This window comes from Erythrolamprus reginae, chromosome 3 (genome assembly GCF_031021105.1).
Source record: "Erythrolamprus reginae isolate rEryReg1 chromosome 3, rEryReg1.hap1, whole genome shotgun sequence".
NCBI classification, from domain to species: Eukaryota; Metazoa; Chordata; class Lepidosauria; order Squamata; family Dipsadidae; genus Erythrolamprus; species Erythrolamprus reginae.
Genome location: NC_091952.1, coordinates 58,751,495 through 58,770,725, shown reverse-complemented (window position 1 = coordinate 58,770,725; position 19,231 = coordinate 58,751,495). Strand labels below are relative to the sequence as shown.

At 40.7% G+C, this 19,231-nt stretch overlaps 1 protein-coding gene across 2 annotated transcripts in view; it reads right to left on the bottom strand.

Moving 5' to 3' along the window:
- The window catches only part of CDK18 (cyclin dependent kinase 18), a 106,082-nt gene extending 88,583 nt beyond the window's left edge, over positions 1 to 17,499 (bottom strand). The window contains exon 1 of one of the 2 annotated variants that reach the window (XM_070745503.1): positions 17,092 to 17,499. The gene's annotated coding sequence lies outside the window, so the exon portion shown is untranslated. Of the gene's footprint in view, positions 1 to 16,594; positions 16,688 to 17,091 lie in introns of those variants that run through there. The other variant, XM_070745504.1, reaches the window with a different exon arrangement.
- Positions 17,500 to 19,231: the final 1,732 nt, after the last annotated feature.

Sequence of the window (19,231 nt, the reverse complement as noted above, 5' to 3'; positions counted from 1 at the left end):
CAATCTTCTTTTATTTTCACTTATTTCTGCATATATTATTTCATTATAAAAGACTACATGTTATCCACTACTTTCTACCAGCCACAGACATTTTTACTATGTTGTATTACTGCCATTTTTGGTACCACATACTAACAACTACAGTAATAAATACATAAAATGACACCAGATTTGAGATAGCTTCTTAAAGGAGAAAGTGATTTACTAACCCGCAATGGTCATGTTTAAATAAACATTGTACATTAAAACACTGCACACTAGAAACATTGTTTATCTACTTAAAAATAAACATCTATTATAATATTTGTTTCTTTTGCATATGCACAGAAGCCGAATTTCTGGTACTCTGCATTTAGTCACCATCTTGTTTTTTACCTTTTGGGGGGGGGGATTTTTGACCACGCAGTGCTGGAAGAAGAGAACTGACAGTGAGATATTTATTTATTTATTGGATTTGTATGCCGCCCCTCTCCGCAGACTCGGGGCAGTTAACAACAGTGGTAAAACAACATGAACAATCCAATTAATAAAAACAACTAAAAAAACCTTATTATAAAAAACCAAACATACACACAAACATACCATGCATAACTTGTAATAGCCTAGGGGGAAAGGATAACTTAACTCCCCCATGCCTGGCGACAAAGGTGGGCCTTAAGTAATTTGTGAAAAACAAGGAGGGTGGGGGCCGTTCTAATCTCCGGGGGGAGTTGGTTCCAGAGGGCCGGGGCCGCCAAAGAGAAGGCTCTTCCACTGGGGCCCGCCAAACGACATTGTTTGGTCGACGGGACCTGGAGAAGGCCAACTCTGTGGGACCTTATTGGCCGCTGGGATTCGTGCGGTAGAAGGCGGTTCCGGATGTATTCTGGCCCAATGCCATGTAGGGCTTTAAAGGTCATTACCAACACTTTGAATTGTGACCGGAAACCAATCGGCAGCCAGTGCAGGCCACGGAGTGTTGCAGAAATGTGGGTGAATCTAGGAAGCCCCACGATGGCTCATACCTGTAGTATACACAAGGCTAACTCCCAAATTCATACTTCTTTCATACCAAAATTTCATGATATACTGAATGGAAAACACAAGGAGTTAGGATAGTATAAAAATATATTTCTTCCAATAGTAAGTAAAACTTCTGCTGCGTAAAATGTAAGCTTTGAAAGCCTTTCTATAAATGAAATGAATGAACTGAGCAGTTCACGAGATATTGAACATAGCAAAATATATTTTCCTCAATCCAGTGGAATCTTTATAATAAATTATGTAAATTGCTTCTCTTGTCTATGGAGATTCTCAGTCATCCAGATCATGGTTATCCCAAAAGTGTTTTTTCAAAAGGCAATTGGACTTTGTTTTTTCTAGAAAATGTTTCACATTTCATCCAAGAAGCCTCATCAATTCTAAGAACTGAATAACAGATCCAAGCCAAACCATGGTAATGAGGGCTTAAAAATAAAATAAAACAGGAGGGTGGGAACCAAACCCAATACCGTCTTCTTCCCTTCTCATATTCTCAGGCCATTTATCTTGCATCCTTTTGAGGTTGAATATGTAGTTATTTTATTTGTGGATCATATTTCTACTCTGTCCATCTCATCTAAGCGATTCTGGATGGCATTTGTGCAGTTTACTTCCTGGTGATGAGGATTTTGTTGTAATTGTTGTTATGGAGTTCTATATTTTTAAAATCTTACTACTCATTGTATGTCTGTAGGATGCTCAGATTTGGTTACGATTAGGCTAGCAAAATAAGTAAGCAATTCAAGCCTGAATTGTCTCTTCCTGTTTGTCACTGTGATAACTCCCTGAAAACAGAACAGAATGGGACCAACTTTGATACCATGGGAGATCTGACAGGGGAAACAGCATTCTGAAAATGGGTCAGCTCTGGCCAGAGGCTGCAAAGAAAAAAGCTTTGGGGAGGGGGGGAATCCCCCAATGCATTCCTATCAAGAAAATTTGATAGTAGCTCTGCAATGCTGTTCATGGCTCCATTCTTATGCCTGCCTTCTATCTGGCCATGAGATTCATGGAAGAGCTTTTAGGGATCTACTAAAAAGAATCCCAGAAGCAGAGACAGGAATGCTTTCCCAACCTCACCTATTTTGATAAAGAGGATATTCATCTATATAAATGTTAGCCCTCGTTAAAAAAAAAATCAGTATCTAATCTTTTTCAGAAATTATTCTGAATTATTATTTTATTATGTTAAAATGTAATAACAGAGGCTGTTAGAACAGTCTTCCCTGATATAGTCCTCTTCAGATACTCCAAAATTACAATGGGGTCACTCTAATTGGAAATCTTAGAGTTGTAATTCCAATGGATCTGTTAGACTGTATTTTTAATTATGTCAGGATTCATAACTTCTTTATTTCAGCCTTTCATCAAATTTTTTAAAAAAACACCTTAAACCAGTGATGGCTAACCTTTTTGTTTTCACGTGCCGAAAGCACACAGGCACCCATAATTCAGTGTATTCCCCTGACCCCTGCACATGCAAGCTTGACCCCCCCCCCCCCCGGCTCCCCCTGTCCATGTAGACCTCCCTGCAGCCTCTTGAGACCAAAAACAGGCCACAGGGATTACGACATCCCTCCATGCCCCCTTTTGGGTCTAGCAGGCCTCCCTTTAGCCTCTTGACATCAAAAATTGTCTGCGAGCGGGGGGTTATAGAAAAACTCTTGAAGGGAAAAAGTTTAGTGCTATCGACAGTGATCTACTATCAGCTATGTTCAGGGGTGGGTTCCTCCCAGTTTGGACTGGCTCACCCAAACCAGTAGTGACCTGCTGGTGACTCACAATTATGTCACCGACCCGGTTCGGTAGGTGTCAGTCCATGGGCACCACCATCTGTTTGAATTTCCCCCCCAATTTTTTTGTTTAAAAAAATTTCTTCTGAGCATGTGCAGAAGCCGTTTCCGGTACTGTGCATGTGGTTGCCATATTGTTTTCATCTTTAAAAAAAATAATTCAGATTTTTCTGCACTGTGCATGCAGGCATGAGTCCCCCACGAGGGGGCGCCCATGCGGAAAGGAGAAAGCGAAACAGGTAGTGAGATAAGTTGGAATCCACCCCTGGCTAGGTTGCTTTAGTAGCAATACCATCAGTGGTGAGTACAGTGGTACCTCTACTTAAGAACTTAATTCGTTCCGTGACCAGGTTCTTAAGTAGAAAAGTTCTTAAGTAGAAGCAATTTTTCCCATAGGAATGAATGTAAAAGCAAATAATGTATGCAAACCCATTAGGAAAAAAATAAAAGCTCAGAATTTGGGTGGGAGGAAGAGAAGGAAGAAGAGGAGGAGGACAGTCGCTGCTGAAGGAAGAAGTTGAGGTGAGGGGAATCAAAAAAATCCAAAACTTTAAGGCTTAAAAAAAAAAAGAGGGACTCTGAGGCGGTGAGGAGGATCACACGCCTCCCATACACCCAGCACGAGGCTGCCTCCCATACACTGTGCCAGAGAGAGAAATGGCAGGAAACTGGCCAGGCCTTCGTGCCACTCTCAAATTTTCTGGGAAATTTTTCCAGGCTCAGGTTCTTAAGTAGAAGCAAAAAAATCTTGAACACCCGGTTCTTATCTAGAAAAGTTCTTAAGTAGAGGCATTCTTAAGTAGAGGTACCACTGTACTTTATTTAAAAATTATACTCTTGAAATAATTTTCTTTCTCTAGCCCTTTCTTTGGACCATTACAGAATTGCCACTGGATTCGCCATCCTTGTGGCATTAGTTCACTGTGAAGCCTGAACTAGCTGTTTAGCTCTGCACTGGTTTACTGTATCTGAAACAATAACATTAGACTTTTTTCCATGAAGTTTTGGGTATTGTGGGCAGCCTCTTTTTCTATTGGCTTTGCTCTTGCTTTCTTACCTCCTAATTCCTAGCTAAGAGGAAATAATTATGCTGTGGAAATAATACAGGCAATCTTACCAACAAATCCTATCTCTAATCAATTTCATAATCTTTGTGAAAACAAAAAAGCTGTCTTGAATTTTCACTGAACCCCGTCTTGCTGCATCTCAGCTCGTGCAAGCTACAGAATTATACAGTATTCCCATACTCAACACCCACACAAAGACAGCCTTCACCACAAACTGCAGTCATGGTTAGAGCTACTGTGAAAAGCACCTTCTTGCAAAAATGTCATCGCGTTATCTTTCCTGCACCGTAGCCAGTAGAAAGCGAACAAACAGAGCCTTTCACTGTGTTGTTTTGTTTTACCTGGTAACCACTGCACATTTTGTTTTTGAAAATGATATATCACCTGTAGCATGTGCGGAACATTTGGATAGGAATGGGAGGAGGTCTTTATTTTATTTGTACGTGTGTGAAGTGGGGACAAAGATCTTTTTCTAACTCCAGCTCAGCAGCTCAGGTGTGAGATAACTGTTCCAGTTCTGGGTTTTTGTTTTTTATTTTTTATTTGGAAGCCTGCTCCTGCTCATTTGGAGGAAGGACAGATGGTCTCCTAGTATTCCTGGCCTGTTCTCAGTGTTCTAACGCTGGCAGAAGCTTCATGCTGATTTTTGAGGAAAGGGAGAGGGAAGAGATTGAGTGGAAAATACATTGTGCTGAGGTGTCCTTTGAGTGACCACAGTACAACACTGGAAATGCTGCTGAGTTTGTAGTTCCAGGTTGTGAAATGAAAGTTTCAGGAAAGTTTCAAGGGCACCCTAAGATAATTTGGTTTTGGATATGAAGGATAAGATGGCGCTTTCAGTCAATCCACCTCTCAACCATAGTTCCCTCTAAGCTGAGCAGTGAGCAATCGCTCACTTAAAAATCATCATGAACTCAGAGTTTTCCAAACCTGCCCAGAAGCCGAGAGGGAAAGAGTGAGAGGGAAGGAGAGAGAGAGGAAGAGAGAGAAACAGATAGAAAAAAGAGAGGAAGGAAAAGAGAAAGAAAAAGAATGGGAGTAAGGAAGAGAGAAAGAAAATCAAAATCTAGTTTGAAACTAGCTCAACTATTTAAGTGGCATTTTGATATTGATAGAGTTGCCCTATTATGAGCTCACTGTTATAGACACACAGTACAGTATTTTATTTTGAAATTCTCTGAGGCAAAACAGGGTGGGTTTTTTATTTATTTGTTTGTTTGTTTGTTTGTTTGTTTATTTATTCTGTGCCGCCCAGTCCCGAAGGGACTGCCGCTCAGACACTATACTTTTCCGCCCCCCCCAAAATTAGAGGGAACACTGCTCTCAACCCTGAAGTGATATGATATGATAAGGTAAATGGAACCCACCAGTGAAGGGCTGCTTGTCTTTGGCGCTATCCAGGGGTTGGCAGCAGGAAGGACGGGGTGGAACACAGTTCCACAAGCGGAAATGAAGATGTGTGTGCAGCTCCAGCTGATCAGTGGCTGTCATTTCCTGAATTACAGGTCTTACCTCGGCTCTCCTTTTTTCCCCTGCTGCTGCTCCTTGCTTTTTTCCTCTTTTCTCCTTCCTGGTCTCGGATAAGCTTCCCTCTCTCCTGTCCGGCTCCTCTCCAGCTTCACATGGCCACCTCCCGCCTGAGGTGCAAGCAGAAGACGTGGGTAGAAGAGGTGCTGGCAGCATTTATGCTTCTGGCAGCACCCGTTTGCCTGGCTACCCAGCTTGAGGTAGGGGGCAACCCAGGAAGGAGAGCATGGGAAACGTGAAGCAAATTGTCACCCCAGTGAGCGACACTGGTAAGGTTGTAAGTCGAGGACTTAACAGTTCACTTGAACTATGATGATTGTTCAAGCCACTCCCACCTGGTCACATGGCCGGCAAGCCACTCCTACCCAGTCACATGACCATTAAGCCACACCCACAGTATGGCAGTAAAAATTTTGGCTACCCATTGCTGGCGCTATCGGTGCACTCTCTGAGTCTGGCATGGGCGCATGTCTGCATCGGCATGAGATGAAGCTTCTGCGCAAGCGCCACGAGTGAAGTCTCGCATGATGCTCATGCATGTGACATGTTGCCTATTTTCAGTGATTACTTTGCTGCTGTGCATGTGCAGAAGCAAAGAAATATCGAAAATAGGCAAAATCTCACATGCGCCAGCATCCCTATGCAAGATTTCACTTGTGGCGCATGCACAGAAGCGGAATCTCACTTGTGGCGCATGTGCACATGTTGGGGATGCGCAGCTATGTGAGTATAGCGATTTTAGCTACCACACTGCCGCATGGCTCCATACCAGATGCAGCCCACCACTGGAGCCCATCCCTGGTGTAAATATATTACTGTGGCTTCTGACAGATAGACAGTAACAATTACATTTTTCAAAATGGCTGTTTTTAGGCAGGTATCACCATTCATTCAGTTTTCTTTTGTCTAATACCTTATATTTTTTGTTTTAAGAATATTCTAAATTGTGTTTTAGTTGATACATTTCATGGCTTTCACCCTACAGAACCACATGCTCGTTCCTCCTCCAATTTTATTTAAAACATTAAATCAAAGTCTTCCCTTTGATCTTTTTTCATTATTTCTTGACAGTGCTTTTTAATTAATGTCAATCTTATTGAAGCAAAGTGGGTGCCTCAAGATGTGCAGAAACAGGAATTTAAGTATAAAAAACAATTTCTTTCCTTTGCTTCATACTCATTTTATAACTCCACACAATATTTTTTCTCTCCAGGTCACTGGAAAAGTAACTGTCACAATTTGGCCTCCCCGAGCATGGCTACTTCCACTCATGTTCTATAAATAATCGGCATTTGTAAAGTGAGGCAGGTGGCAGAGAGACAAGTAAACGGCATCACTTTTAAAGACCTTAATTATTGTTCCATTCCTGGGAAAAAAAATTAAAGCATCTGTGATCATTATAAATATCAATTTTTGTATCATTCACAGAAACCCAGATAATAGTTTAACCATACTGGGTTAATAGCCCTTATCATTCTGGATTGCAGTCTTTGATTTTGGTAGATGATGGCAGGCCTTGGACTAACAAGCTTTAGCATCATGAGATCTATGACTCAGCATTTGCGATATAGAAAGACCAGCACTTTATGTCATGGGTCCAGGATATCTGCAGAACCATCTTTTCCCAATGGGAGTGGACCATCCCACTTGTGCTGGCAGAAGGGGCCTACTGTGATCCCACAAGCTAGCTGGTGATATCTGGAAAAAGGGCCTTTTCTTTCTTAGTTCCTGCCCTTTGGAGCATCTTGGCATAAGATCTGCCCATACTCAGAATCACCTGAACCACAAGAGGGACAGCAAATAAATCTGATGAATGAATGAATGAATGAATGAAGGAAGGAAGGAAGGAAGGAAGGAAGGGGAGAAGGAAAGAAGGAAGGAAAGAAGAAAGGAAGGAAGGAAGGAAGGCAGGAAGGAAGGAAGGAAAGAAGGAAGGAAAGAAGAAAGGCAGGCAGGCAGGCAGGAAGGAAGGCAGGAAGGAAGGAAGGCAGGCAGGAAGGAAGGAAGGCAGGAAGGAAGGAAGGAAGGAAAGAAGGAAAGAAGGGGAGAAGGAAAGAAGGAAGGAAAGAAGAAAGGAAGGAAGGAAGGAAAGAAGGAGAGAAGGAAAGAAGGAAGGAAAGAAGAAAGGAAGGCAGGAAGGAAGGCAGGAAGGAAGGAAGGCAGGAAGGAAGGCAGGAAGGCAGGAAGGAAGGAAGGAAGGAAGGAAGGCAGGAAGGAAAGAAGGAAAGAAGGGGAGAAGGAAAGAAGGAAGGAAAGAAGAAAGGAAGGAAGGAAAGAAGGGGAGAAGGAAAGAAGGAAGGAAAGAAGAAAGAAAGGCAGGAAGGAAGGCAGGAAGGCAGGAAGGAAGGAAGGAAGGAAGGAAGGAAAGAAGGAAAGAAGGAAAGAAGGAAGGAAGGAAGGCAGGCAGGCAGGAAGGAAGGAAGAGTCAATTGTTTTGAAATACTGTACATTTAAAAATAGCTCTTGCTTTACCTTTCTAGATTTATGGTTTGGGGTTGGATTTTATTAGTTAAGGCAACAACAGTAATGACAGAAACAATGGCATACTCCTGTTCCCAGTTTCTATTGTGAAACTGAAGTGGGAATGTTGAAAACTGAGACATTTCAGACACACACTACCAAGCACAGGTATAAGATCCCCTCAAGCTCCAGAGCCACAGAGAACTTTGAGTGCTAAGATGCTCCATGTATTTCAACATAGAAACATAGAAGATTGACGGCAGAAAAAGACCTCATGGTCCATCTAGTCTGCCCTTATACTATTTCCTGTATTTTACCTTAGGATGGATATATGTTTATCCCAGGCATGTTTAAATTCAGTTACGGTGGATTTACCAACTATGTCTGCTGGAAGTTTGTTCCAAGCATCTACTACTCTTTCAGTAAAATAATACAGTATTTTCTCATGTTGCTTCTGATCTTTCCCCAACTAACTTCAGATTGTGCCCCCTTGTTCTTGTGTTCACTTTCCTATTAAAAACACTTCTCTCCTGAACCTTATTTAACCCTTTAACATATTTAAATGTTTTGATTATGTCCCCCCTTTCCCTTCTGTCCTCCAGACAGAAGGGAAAGAGAGTGAGTTCATTAAGTGAGTTCATTAAGTATTCCTGATAAGTTTTATGCTTAAGACCTTCCACCATTTTTGTAGCCCGTCTTTGGACTCGTTCAATTTTATCAATATCTTTTTGTAGGTGAGGTCTCCAGAACTGAACACAATATTCCAAAAGTGGTCTCACCAGCGCTCTATACAGTGTGATCACAATTTCCTTCTTCCTGCTTGTTATACCTCTAGCTATGTAACCAAGCATTCCATTTGCTTTCCCTACCGCCTGACCATACTGTTCACCCATTTTGAGACTGTCAGAAATCACTACCCCTAAATCCTTCTCTTCTGAAGATTTTGCTAATACAGAACTGCCAATACAATACTCAGATTGAGGATTCCTTTTCCCCAAGTGCATTATTTTACATTTGGAAACATTAAACTGCAGTTTCCATTGCTTTGACCATTTATCTAGTAAAGCTAAATCATTTGCCATGTTACAGACGCCTCCACGAATATCAACCCTATTGCACACTTTAGAGTCATCAGCAAATAGGCAAACCTTCCCTACCAAACCTTCCCCTATGTCACTCACAAACATATTAAAAAGAATAGGATCCAGAACAGACCCTTGTGGCACACTGCTTGTAACCAGTCTCTGCTCAGAATACTCACCATTAACAACAACCCTCTGATATCTATGCTTCAGCCAGCTGCAAATCCGCTGAACTATCCAGGGATTAAGTTCACTCTTCACTAATTTATCAAAGGCTTTGCTGAAGTCCACATAGGCAATATCCATGGCACCATCTTCATCCAACACCTTTGTGACATAGTAAAAGAAATCAATGACATTAGTCTGACATGATTTGCCCTCAGTAAGGCCCTGCTGGCTTGGGTCCAATAAGTAATTAGTTTTTAGGTATTGATTTAGCCTCTTTTTGAGTAGAGTCTCCATCATTTTAACTACAACTGATGTCAAGCTAACTGGCCTGTAGTTACCAGCTTCTTCTCTACTGCCCTTCTTGTGGATAGACACAACACTGGCCATTCTCCAATCACCAGGAATGTCTCCTGTTAAAAAGGATTGGTTAAACAAATCAATCAGGGGGTAGCAATGACAAATCTGAGTTCTTTAAGAACTCTGCGGTGTATGCCACCTGGATCCATTGCCTTATTTGTCTTTAATCATTCAAGTTTTTCTAAGATATTGGCCTCTGAGATCACTGGAGCTGAATCCCTACAGCTGGAAGCAATGCTATATCCATCCGTAGTATTATATTGTAAGCTGTCTTCTGAGAAAACTGAACAGAAGTAGCTATTCAAATGGTCAGCGACCTCTTTATTCCCACATCACTGAGTTTAAGCTTTGAAGCTTGAGAAAGATAAACCACTTCCACCTCTCTTCTATAAGTTTCAAAATTTGGAGGAAAATTGGGATTCATCACATTTGCTGGATGGCAAAAAATCTGCTTTCCAAAAGATGAGCTGGAATCCTAGAATTACATGGAAACCATTGCAGTTATTTTTAAAAAATCAAGTTTACTCTTCCAGATGCAAAATTAAAAGTCAGATGTCAAACAATCCTCAAAATTTTATCTTCCATTTGTTCCCCAAAATGTGACGAGTGATCAAGGCACTCAATATTGAGCCAGATTAAATTTCTTATGCTAGGAGTATTCATATTGATTGCATTTAATATACATTATAATGAAACCAAGTTACAAGAAAGAGATCTGAACATTAAACCCTGACCCAAATTAGTTCTTAAAGAGCAGTCTTTCGACAAAATCTTTTAATACAGAGGAGTTTCTCCACCCCCACCCCCTACTACTGTTCAAACTAACTGACTAGCTAGGCTACCTTATAGGATATTTCATTCAATTCCATTATTCTAAAATTTAGTGTTTTATAAGTAAAAATAACCATGCTCAGCTTTTGTTCTAGATTTCCAAGTGCCTTGAAATAGAGTCTGTAAGATTTGCACCAATAACAAGAGTTAGAGAAAGACTACCTTAAAAGGAATTTTGCTTGGAATTTTTTGAAAATTACTGCATAGGATTGGTGTACTGATAACTCTTCAAAATCTAATTGTTTGCAGGACTAAAATCAACATACTGTGCAACATCACGAGCAGACGTTCTGTTTTTCATTTCCTTTTGCAAAAGAAAAGGGTAGAGCATTGTAAGGAAATCCGAGAAAGCAGCTTCATTGGGTATATGGATAGATTATCTTTCACTTGGTTCTCTCCCTTTTTAACACCCCCTCTTTCTTCATATATCTAGTAAATAGATATTAAATAAAATGTGGATTCAAGAAAGTGTTAAGAGGGTATCCAGCCTTATGAGGGATGAATGGAAGATTCCTTTTTTGGGGGGGCTATAGATTTGTACGGTACCTTGGTGAATTAATGAGAGACACAATTGAGATGTTCTATTGCTCATTGAAAGTATTGTATGTTAGAGATGGAGTTAAAGATACGAATGCTGAGGCAGAAATGGATTTGGGGGAAAACTTTATTTTCATTTATTTTTTCCCCTCCAATAAAAGAAATGGCTAAAATGAAAACAATCTTCCCAAGGGGGAAGAAAGAAATCCTTCTCAATTTTTGTTTTCTTGTTTCCTGTGTCTTTAAATACAGTGGCACCTCTACTTACGAACTTAATTCGTTCCATGACCAGGTTCTTAAGCAGAAATGTTTATAAGAAGAAGCAATTTTTCCCATAGGAATCAATGTAAAAGCAAATAATGTGTGTGATTGGGGAAACAGAGACCCAGTTTCCTTCCAGAAGATTCCTAGAGAGGCCCCATGGAGGCTTCTCCACGCCTTTTCCGGCCCTGTTTCCTCTGAGGAGATTCCTAGAGAGGTCCCATAGAGGCTTCTCCCTGCCTTTTCTTGTTACAGTTTTGGAGGCTCGGGTTCATAAGTGGAAAATGGTTTCTGAGAAGAGGCAAAAAAATCTTGAACACCCGGTTCTTATCTAGAAAAGCTCGTAAATAGAGGCATTCTTAGGTAGAGGTACCACTGTACTTTAATTACCACAACACCCTGGATCTCTAGCTACCAGAATTACAACTTGGAATGTCTTGCTGATTGAAACATTTTTAAATTAATGACTGACTGGGTCCACCTATACTGAAGATTGAACTTTTGTACTATTTGGAAGGGCAATTTGGCTAGGAAAATGATGTGGGCAGTAAAGTCTTCCTGCTGCTGACATATTTTTATGTAGTCCCCTATTTGCACTCCTAGCTCGCCATAGCCCAGCTTTTTATAGCATAGCCTTGACAAAGCTAAAGGCAATGACAAGGCCACAGTAGTATTTTCAACAGGATCTTTCATTGTCAAGATAAATAAGCCAACTATCATAGACAGGTTGTAAATTAACACCAATTTTTTACTGCAAAAGGTGCTAAAGCAGAGGATAAACGTCCTTGATGAGCAGGAGCTGCACTAAACCTTGGCTATGAAGTTCAATGTAGGTGAATTATCTTTTTTTTAAAATTAACAGCTATGAATTATTTACGGTAGGATTATCACTGCACTTTTGTTTCCTCCTTTAAAATGGTGGGAAATGGGTCTTTCAGTTTTCAGCAGACATCCTGAAAGGGATCTAAGGATCAGAGGCTTTTGAATTTCAGTTGCTAGATGCCTGGATAAGAAGACTTGTCTTACAGAGATGCATTTTTTTTAAAAAAATATTTATTTATTGGATTTCTATGCCGCCCTTCTCAGAGGACTCTTGAGGGGCGCTTGAGGGTGTTTTTTTTTTAAAAAAACCAATAATGGGTAACAAAGACTTTAACTGCTCACTGGTAAAATAAAATAAAAGTATGGTAAGTAAGAATTGAAGATACAGTAGTCCCTCACCTATCGCTGGTGTTACGTTCCAGACCCGGCCGCGATAGGTGAAATCCGCGATGGGGAATTTATCGACTGATAGTACTTATTTAAGTATTAATATTGTAATTGTTTGGTAAGTTTTCATTGTTTTAAGTGTTTATAAACCCTTCCCACACAGTATTTATTTTAGATACAGTATTTAAATACAGTATTTACAATTTTAGTTTTGTTTTTTTTTTAAAAAACCTGCCGATCGAGTTCGGCGGGCTGTTTAAATCTGCCGATCGACTTCCTCAGAAACCCGCGATGAAGTGAAGCCGCAGTAGGTGAAGCGCGGTATAGCGAGGGACTACTGTAGATCTATTCCTAAGCATCAACTGCTATTTTAAAGCTCTACTTGGAACCTCTGGCAAATCTTTATATTTCTGAATCTTGCTTTTAAAATGCATGTAGTTACCTTGTTTTGTTATTTACCGCATATGAAAGGCTTCACTAACTACTATAATGGGATTCTGAATGATCTGTGGGACCTCCAACTGCATTCCTTAAACCATTTGCATTAAAGTAAATAAAATGCAGAAAACAATGTAAACCATATTCTAATATGAAAGGGAGAAAAAGCACAAATAGCTTTTTGTGTATAAAATACACATATGGATTTGTAAAGCATAATGCTATAAATATAGAACAAATGGCTTTAACTGGATGTAACACAGGCAGCACAGTGGCCCCCAGAGTGAATGTTCAATGCAGTTTGCGCAGAAGACAGGCCAGTGCAGAGCTGATATATTATGCATTTCAGCCTGGTTCTGAATTTGTTCAGGATTGCAACTTTCTCTTGGGGCCCTGAAACTAATATTGGTTAAGAAACACAAACAATTTACAAGTATTCAAGAATAACTACAGGGATAACTCACGAGTTCATTGAAGCAGAAAGTGCATGTAAGGCAAACAGATATTTAACAAAAAGATAGGATAAATGTTTAAATTTATGCTAAAGAGAGCATCAAGTAATAGTAATCTGTAGAAGATATAAGCAGCTTATAGCATAACAGATGTGAACTGAACTATCGTTCCCTGTAACCCAACAGTCAGCTTGGCTGACGATATGAGATCACATTTGTAGTTCAGCAACAACTGAAGCATCCAAAGTTGCCTAGAAAATGGAATTAATTATCCTAGGCCTAGAATAACAAGCCTCTAATTTACTTATTTTCACTTCTCTAAATAAGCTTTAGGAAATGAATGAAAGATTGAAATGAGTTGGGAAAGAATCCATATTCCCTGGCAAAATCTTTTCTTTCACCCAGTGATTATGTAAGCAAGTTTATGATTGCATATAGAATACAAAGTCCCAAACAGAAAAAAAACAAGAGCCTGTAAATTAGTCAAGAAAGTCAGAAGAATGATATGCCGGAACAACTGGAATTCTCTTTTTATGCAGAAAGAGGCTATTTGGTCAGAACACCAGCCCCAGAATAACAATTCTACAGTAACAACCTTTCTTATTAAAATACTCAAATAAGCCTTTATTTATCAGTATGGGTCCAAAGTCTAATGCTAATAATTCTGCTATTCTTTTTATGTTGGAAAGACTCAGGATCTTTCAAGTATTCCTGCTCACAGATACAAAGTACAACTGTTGCTGCTGTTACTTATCAATACAATTATGTAAAATGCTAAGTAGTTTTCTATTAATTAGGCTCAAAGAGAGATGAAATGCATTCAGAATATTGGATCCAATGTGCTCTAGTCTAGCATGAAAAGTGAGACAGGGGAAGAGTCAAACCATCATGAAATACTTAAGCAAATGGAACAAGCTTCTTTTCATTCACTTCCTGTTTAGCATTTGCTACCATGTGTAAGAGGGAGGGGTTTCTTTTTTGAAGTACAATTCTATACATGTCTAATTTCAGCAATCACTACTGCTTTCAAAGAAGTAAAGGTATACACAAAGTTGCAGCCTATGTTTATTTCTGCGCAGGAAAAACAAGGATAGCACAGTCTTAAAGGAACATTATGATCTAGTTCGTACATTATACTATCTCACCATTTGTTTACATAGTCCAGTTAACTGGATTCTTAAATAAGCTCATTATGTCTTATAAACCATAAACCATGGTCTTTAAGCCATAACGGCTTGACTTGGTGAACACATAATAAAAAAGAAGGAAACAAACATAGGATACTTTAGCAAGCACATCCAATTTGTTTGGATTTTTTTTTTGTTGAAATAAAGGCAAAGTTTAAAACCAAATTATATCAGATCCTCATCTGCTTCTTTGAACCCCAAAGAAGGCAAAGAACAGTATATAATGTCTTGTTTTTTGAAAGATCACCAAGCAAGATGTTTAGCAAAAAAGGTTTGCTGTCTAACTTATAAATAATAAAAAAGCACTGCTGTTCAGGACATTACAAATATGACTAGAAAATATGTAGCTATCATGTTTGATCTGCAAAGGATACAGTGAATGTTCCACTCTTTGCTGCCATCTAGTTGTTGTTCTGATTTTTGTGCCTAGATCAGTGTTTTTCAACCAGTGTGTCGCGGCACACTGGCGTGCCGTGAGACATGGTCAGGTGTGCCGTGGGGAAATTAAACATGGGTCCCCAAACTACTGTACCTGCCAGGATATCTCTTTGTGTTCATCGAAACAGGCCCAGGTTTCACACTGAGTATAAATACATTTAGAAACTATATTATTAACTATATGTATAATATGTACTATGTTAGAGTGTCATTTTGTGTCATTTTGGTTGGTGGTGTGCCCCAGGATTTTGTAAATGTAAAAAATGTGCCGCGGTTCAAAAAAGGTTGAAAATCACTGGCCTAGATGTAAAGTAGTCCTATACATCTTCTGAATTAACTTGACTGTATGCAACTGTCAAATTGCCTTCTAAGCTTCACACCAAATATGGTTGCTGATATATTTCTCTGTTCCACTGTCTCCTCTATACCAAATATGGTTCCTGATATATTTCTCTTCAGCTTTATTAGAGCGCCAAATCCTCAAAGCAGTCATTTCATCACCTTCAGAGTGACATGCAGTTGTTCCAATTCACTTGACTGGTAGAAACCACAAATAAAAATCAATGTCCACAGTCTGGGAGTTACTCTGCATTGCCTTTCACAATTAATACCACTATCGTCCTCATATATGTGCAACAATCATTCTCTCTCCTGTTTCTGGGAGCAAGGAACTGCTTTAAACATCCTTCGCTGGCTTCAATTTTACTCTGGCAACTCAGGACTTTCTAATATCTCATCCAATTTGGGGAACCTGTCAAATCTGACAGAAGACAACTGTGTAAATAAGTAAACATTTTAAACACAGATCTTCCATTTATTCAGGGAAAATAATAATAATTCCAGCTCTGTTGATGCTAGAGCCATGCAAATTGTTTACATGGTAAAAACTTTATACTGAAATCCAGCAGATTATCCCCAGCTAGGATATGAGCAGGTAGCAGGGGGAAAAAGGGAAATAACATTTGAATTAATTATATTCCCAAAGATTTTCTCCTTTCCCCTTCCTTGCTAGCTTCCTCTATAGAAGGTCAAAGTACAGACCTGATAAAAGCCGGGAGGGGTGTTAAAGGAATCAGAGGCCAGGTAATATATCAGAGGGGGGGGGAGAGGGGTGATGTCAAGATGAAAGTGAGATCTAGTGCTACCCAAAGTTCATCTTCATAGTTCGAAGCCCCACAGCTCCTAGGACATAAATGATTGAGTAAAGCAGAACATCTAAGGAGAAACCCAGTCTTGTTCTCACAAAAGATGCGGGGATGAAGGGAAGTTTTTCATAAGTGGATTTCTTGCAGGATGACACTACTCTGTAGTGTCACCTCCTAACCCCTAAAATTTTACCCTTAGACTGTCCACTGTTGACCTCTCCAGATTCCTAAGAGGTGTGCATAAGTGCACCAGCGTGCCTTTCGTCCCATCCTAATGTCTCTGTTTTTTTAAACTAGCATATGAATATTATTATTTCTAATGTTTTTCCAATCTTTTTACTCATATGCACCAAGACAAATTCCTTGTGTGTCCAATCACACTTGGCCAATAAAAATATTCTATTCTATTCTACTAATATTACTATATCTTCACATACCTCCATCATGTACTAGACAAAACAAACAAATAAGTAAGTAAATAAATCCTGATGCACACAGAAAACGAGTTACCAGTGTGTTTGTGTGTGTGTGTATGTGCTTGTGTGTGAACGCAGGGATCTTTTCCTCTCTTGCACAAAAAAATAAAAATAAAACAAAAAATATCACGCCCCCCTCCTCTTACCTAACTGGGGCGCAACAACCACCGAGGCGCGGAACGACGGTGCAGCCAAACGAGAGGGGTCCGTCGTAGGCTACGCCGATGTCGTCGAGGCGCAAGAGTCTTTTGTGTGTGTGTGTTTTATCGGTACGCTCTTTCAAGCCTCCAGACCAGCCGAACTTTCCTTGCAAAAAAGCTCGCGCGTGGCTTGAAATAGCCCTCTAGACCAGTATTTCCCAACCTTGGCAACTTGAAGAGATCTGGACTTCAACTCCCAGAATTCCCCAGCCAGCATTCGCTGGCTGGGGAATTCTAGGAGTTGAAGTCCAGATCTCTTCAAGATGCCAAGGTTGGGAAGCACTGCTCTAGACCTCCGCGGTGGAGAGAAAAAGAAGCCAGAGGGATGACTCCGTCTTCGTCTCCTCCTCCGGCCCTGGAGGAGACGAAGTCCCTTCTTCCCCTCTTCCTCTTTCTCTCTCTCCCCTCCCCACACGCCCCATTCGCGCTGCGTTCCGCCTTACCTTCCCTCGCTTTACACCGAAAGCCAGTGGAAGTGAAAAAGCCAAACAGCCTCCCACGGAAGCGGAGGGGGAGCCGCGGCGGGGCTCGCTCTCGCGCTCGCCGGACGAGAGGGGCTCGCCAGTCGCCTCGCCGGCTTTTTTGTTTTTTGCTCCCCCCGGGTTAAAAAGCAGAAGTGGCGAAGTCCCACGTCCACGCCTCCTGGCAGACATTCATGACGCTCCCTGACCGACCGGGTCCCATCCGGGCAGAAAGAAGAACTGGAAGCTTCTGGGTTTCCAAGAACAACCTGAGCTTCTCTGGCGCTTCGGGAGGGAGGAGCGACCCCGCCGCCACCTCCCGCGGAGGCCCTGAGGGCTTCGCCCGGCGCTGGTTCCTCCCCTCCGTCGTGGCCTGAGGTGGGTTGGGAGGGAGGGAGGGCCGTGAGGGCGGGCCTGCTGGGGGGCGTGGATGGCGCGGGATTTGTCCTGCGGTGTCAAACGGTGCCATGTTTTTGCTGTTGGGTAGAAAAGTCAGGAAATTCCACAGAGGCCGCCTTCCGAAGGCTGTAGCGCAGGTGTTGCGGAAAGCAATGCGACGGTGCCCACTGGCGGGGGAAAAAAACACACGAATGACAGGAAATTCTATTCTATTCTATTCTAAAAGGAGGAGGCGGAGGAGGGAGAGAGGTAATTTAATCAGAGAATGGAATGCAATGCAATAGAATAGAATAGAATTCTTTATTGGCCAAGTGTGATTGGATACACAGAGAATTTGTCTTTGGTGCATGTGCTCTCAGTGTACATAAAATAAAAGATACATTTGTCAACAATCATGAGGTACAGCACTTAATGATTGTCACAGGGATCAAATAAGCAATCAGGGAACAATCAATATTAATAAAAAATATAAGTAACAAGTTACAGTCATACAATCATAGGAGGGAATGGTGATAGGGATGATGAGAAAAAACTAGTAGAAATAGTGAGCAGACTTAGTAAAAAGTTTGACAGTGTTAAGGGAATTATTTGTTTAGCAGAGTGATGGCATCCGGGGAAAAAACTGTTCTTGTGTCTAGTTGTCTTGGTGTGCAGTGTTCTATAGTGTCATTTTGAGGGTAGGAGTTGAAACAGTTTGTGTCCAGGATGCGAGGAGTCAGTAAATATTTTCACTGCCCTCTTTTTGACTCATGCAGTATACAGGTCCTCAGTGGAAGGCAGGTTGGCAGCAATTGTTTTTTCTGCAGATCACGAGGTAAATAGAATAGAATAGCATTATTTTTATTTATTTTTATTTAATTATTTAATTATTTAATTAATTAATTCCCAAGGGATTCTTTATTGGCCACATAAGGAATTTGTCTTTGGTGCATACATAAAAGAAAAGGTACATTTGTCAAGAATCACGAGGGACAACACTTAATGAAGCTGTATATAAGTCTAAATGCTATAAAAGAAAAAATAATAAAACTCAGTTGCCTTTTTTAAAAGCAACTTTGGGTAACCATGATCTGGATGGCTGAGAACCTCCGGAGACATTTACCTGTCCACACTTATAGTAGAAAAAGACCCAAACCCTCTGCTACCAATCTATATCTATCTTGCCTAATTTGGATACAGGCTCTTCAGTACAACAATAATCAGAATGTGAGTGATTACAGCCCAGGTGGATTACTTTGAATCACAAGAACTGTTTTTCTTGCTACTGTATTCCCTTTCCAGTTAATGTATCTAACTTTGCTTGCAAGATGCCTACTTTACTTTTAATTGAAGTCTTTCCTTCCTTCCTTCCTTCCTTCCTTCTTTCTTTCTTTCTTTCTTTCCTTCCTTCCTTCTTTCTTTTTTTCTTTCTTTCTGCCACCCATCTTAAACAACTCTGGACAGCTTACAACATATTTGCATCTACTAGAAAAGAGTTTGAAGCTCAAAACATCACCAGTGCCCCGTAAGGACCTGTTCATTATATTGAAAGCTGCAACAATGAAATCTTTCCAGACATTGGTACAAAGATACCTCACTTCTGGTTCATTTCCTCCTGCACTGCAAGACTGCACACACATTGCGTACTGCATGGCTGCACTGCACACGCGTGTGCATACACAGTGCTGAAAACAGTTTCTGCGCAGAAGCAAAAACCAGTCAAAAATACCCCTCCCAAAAGCCC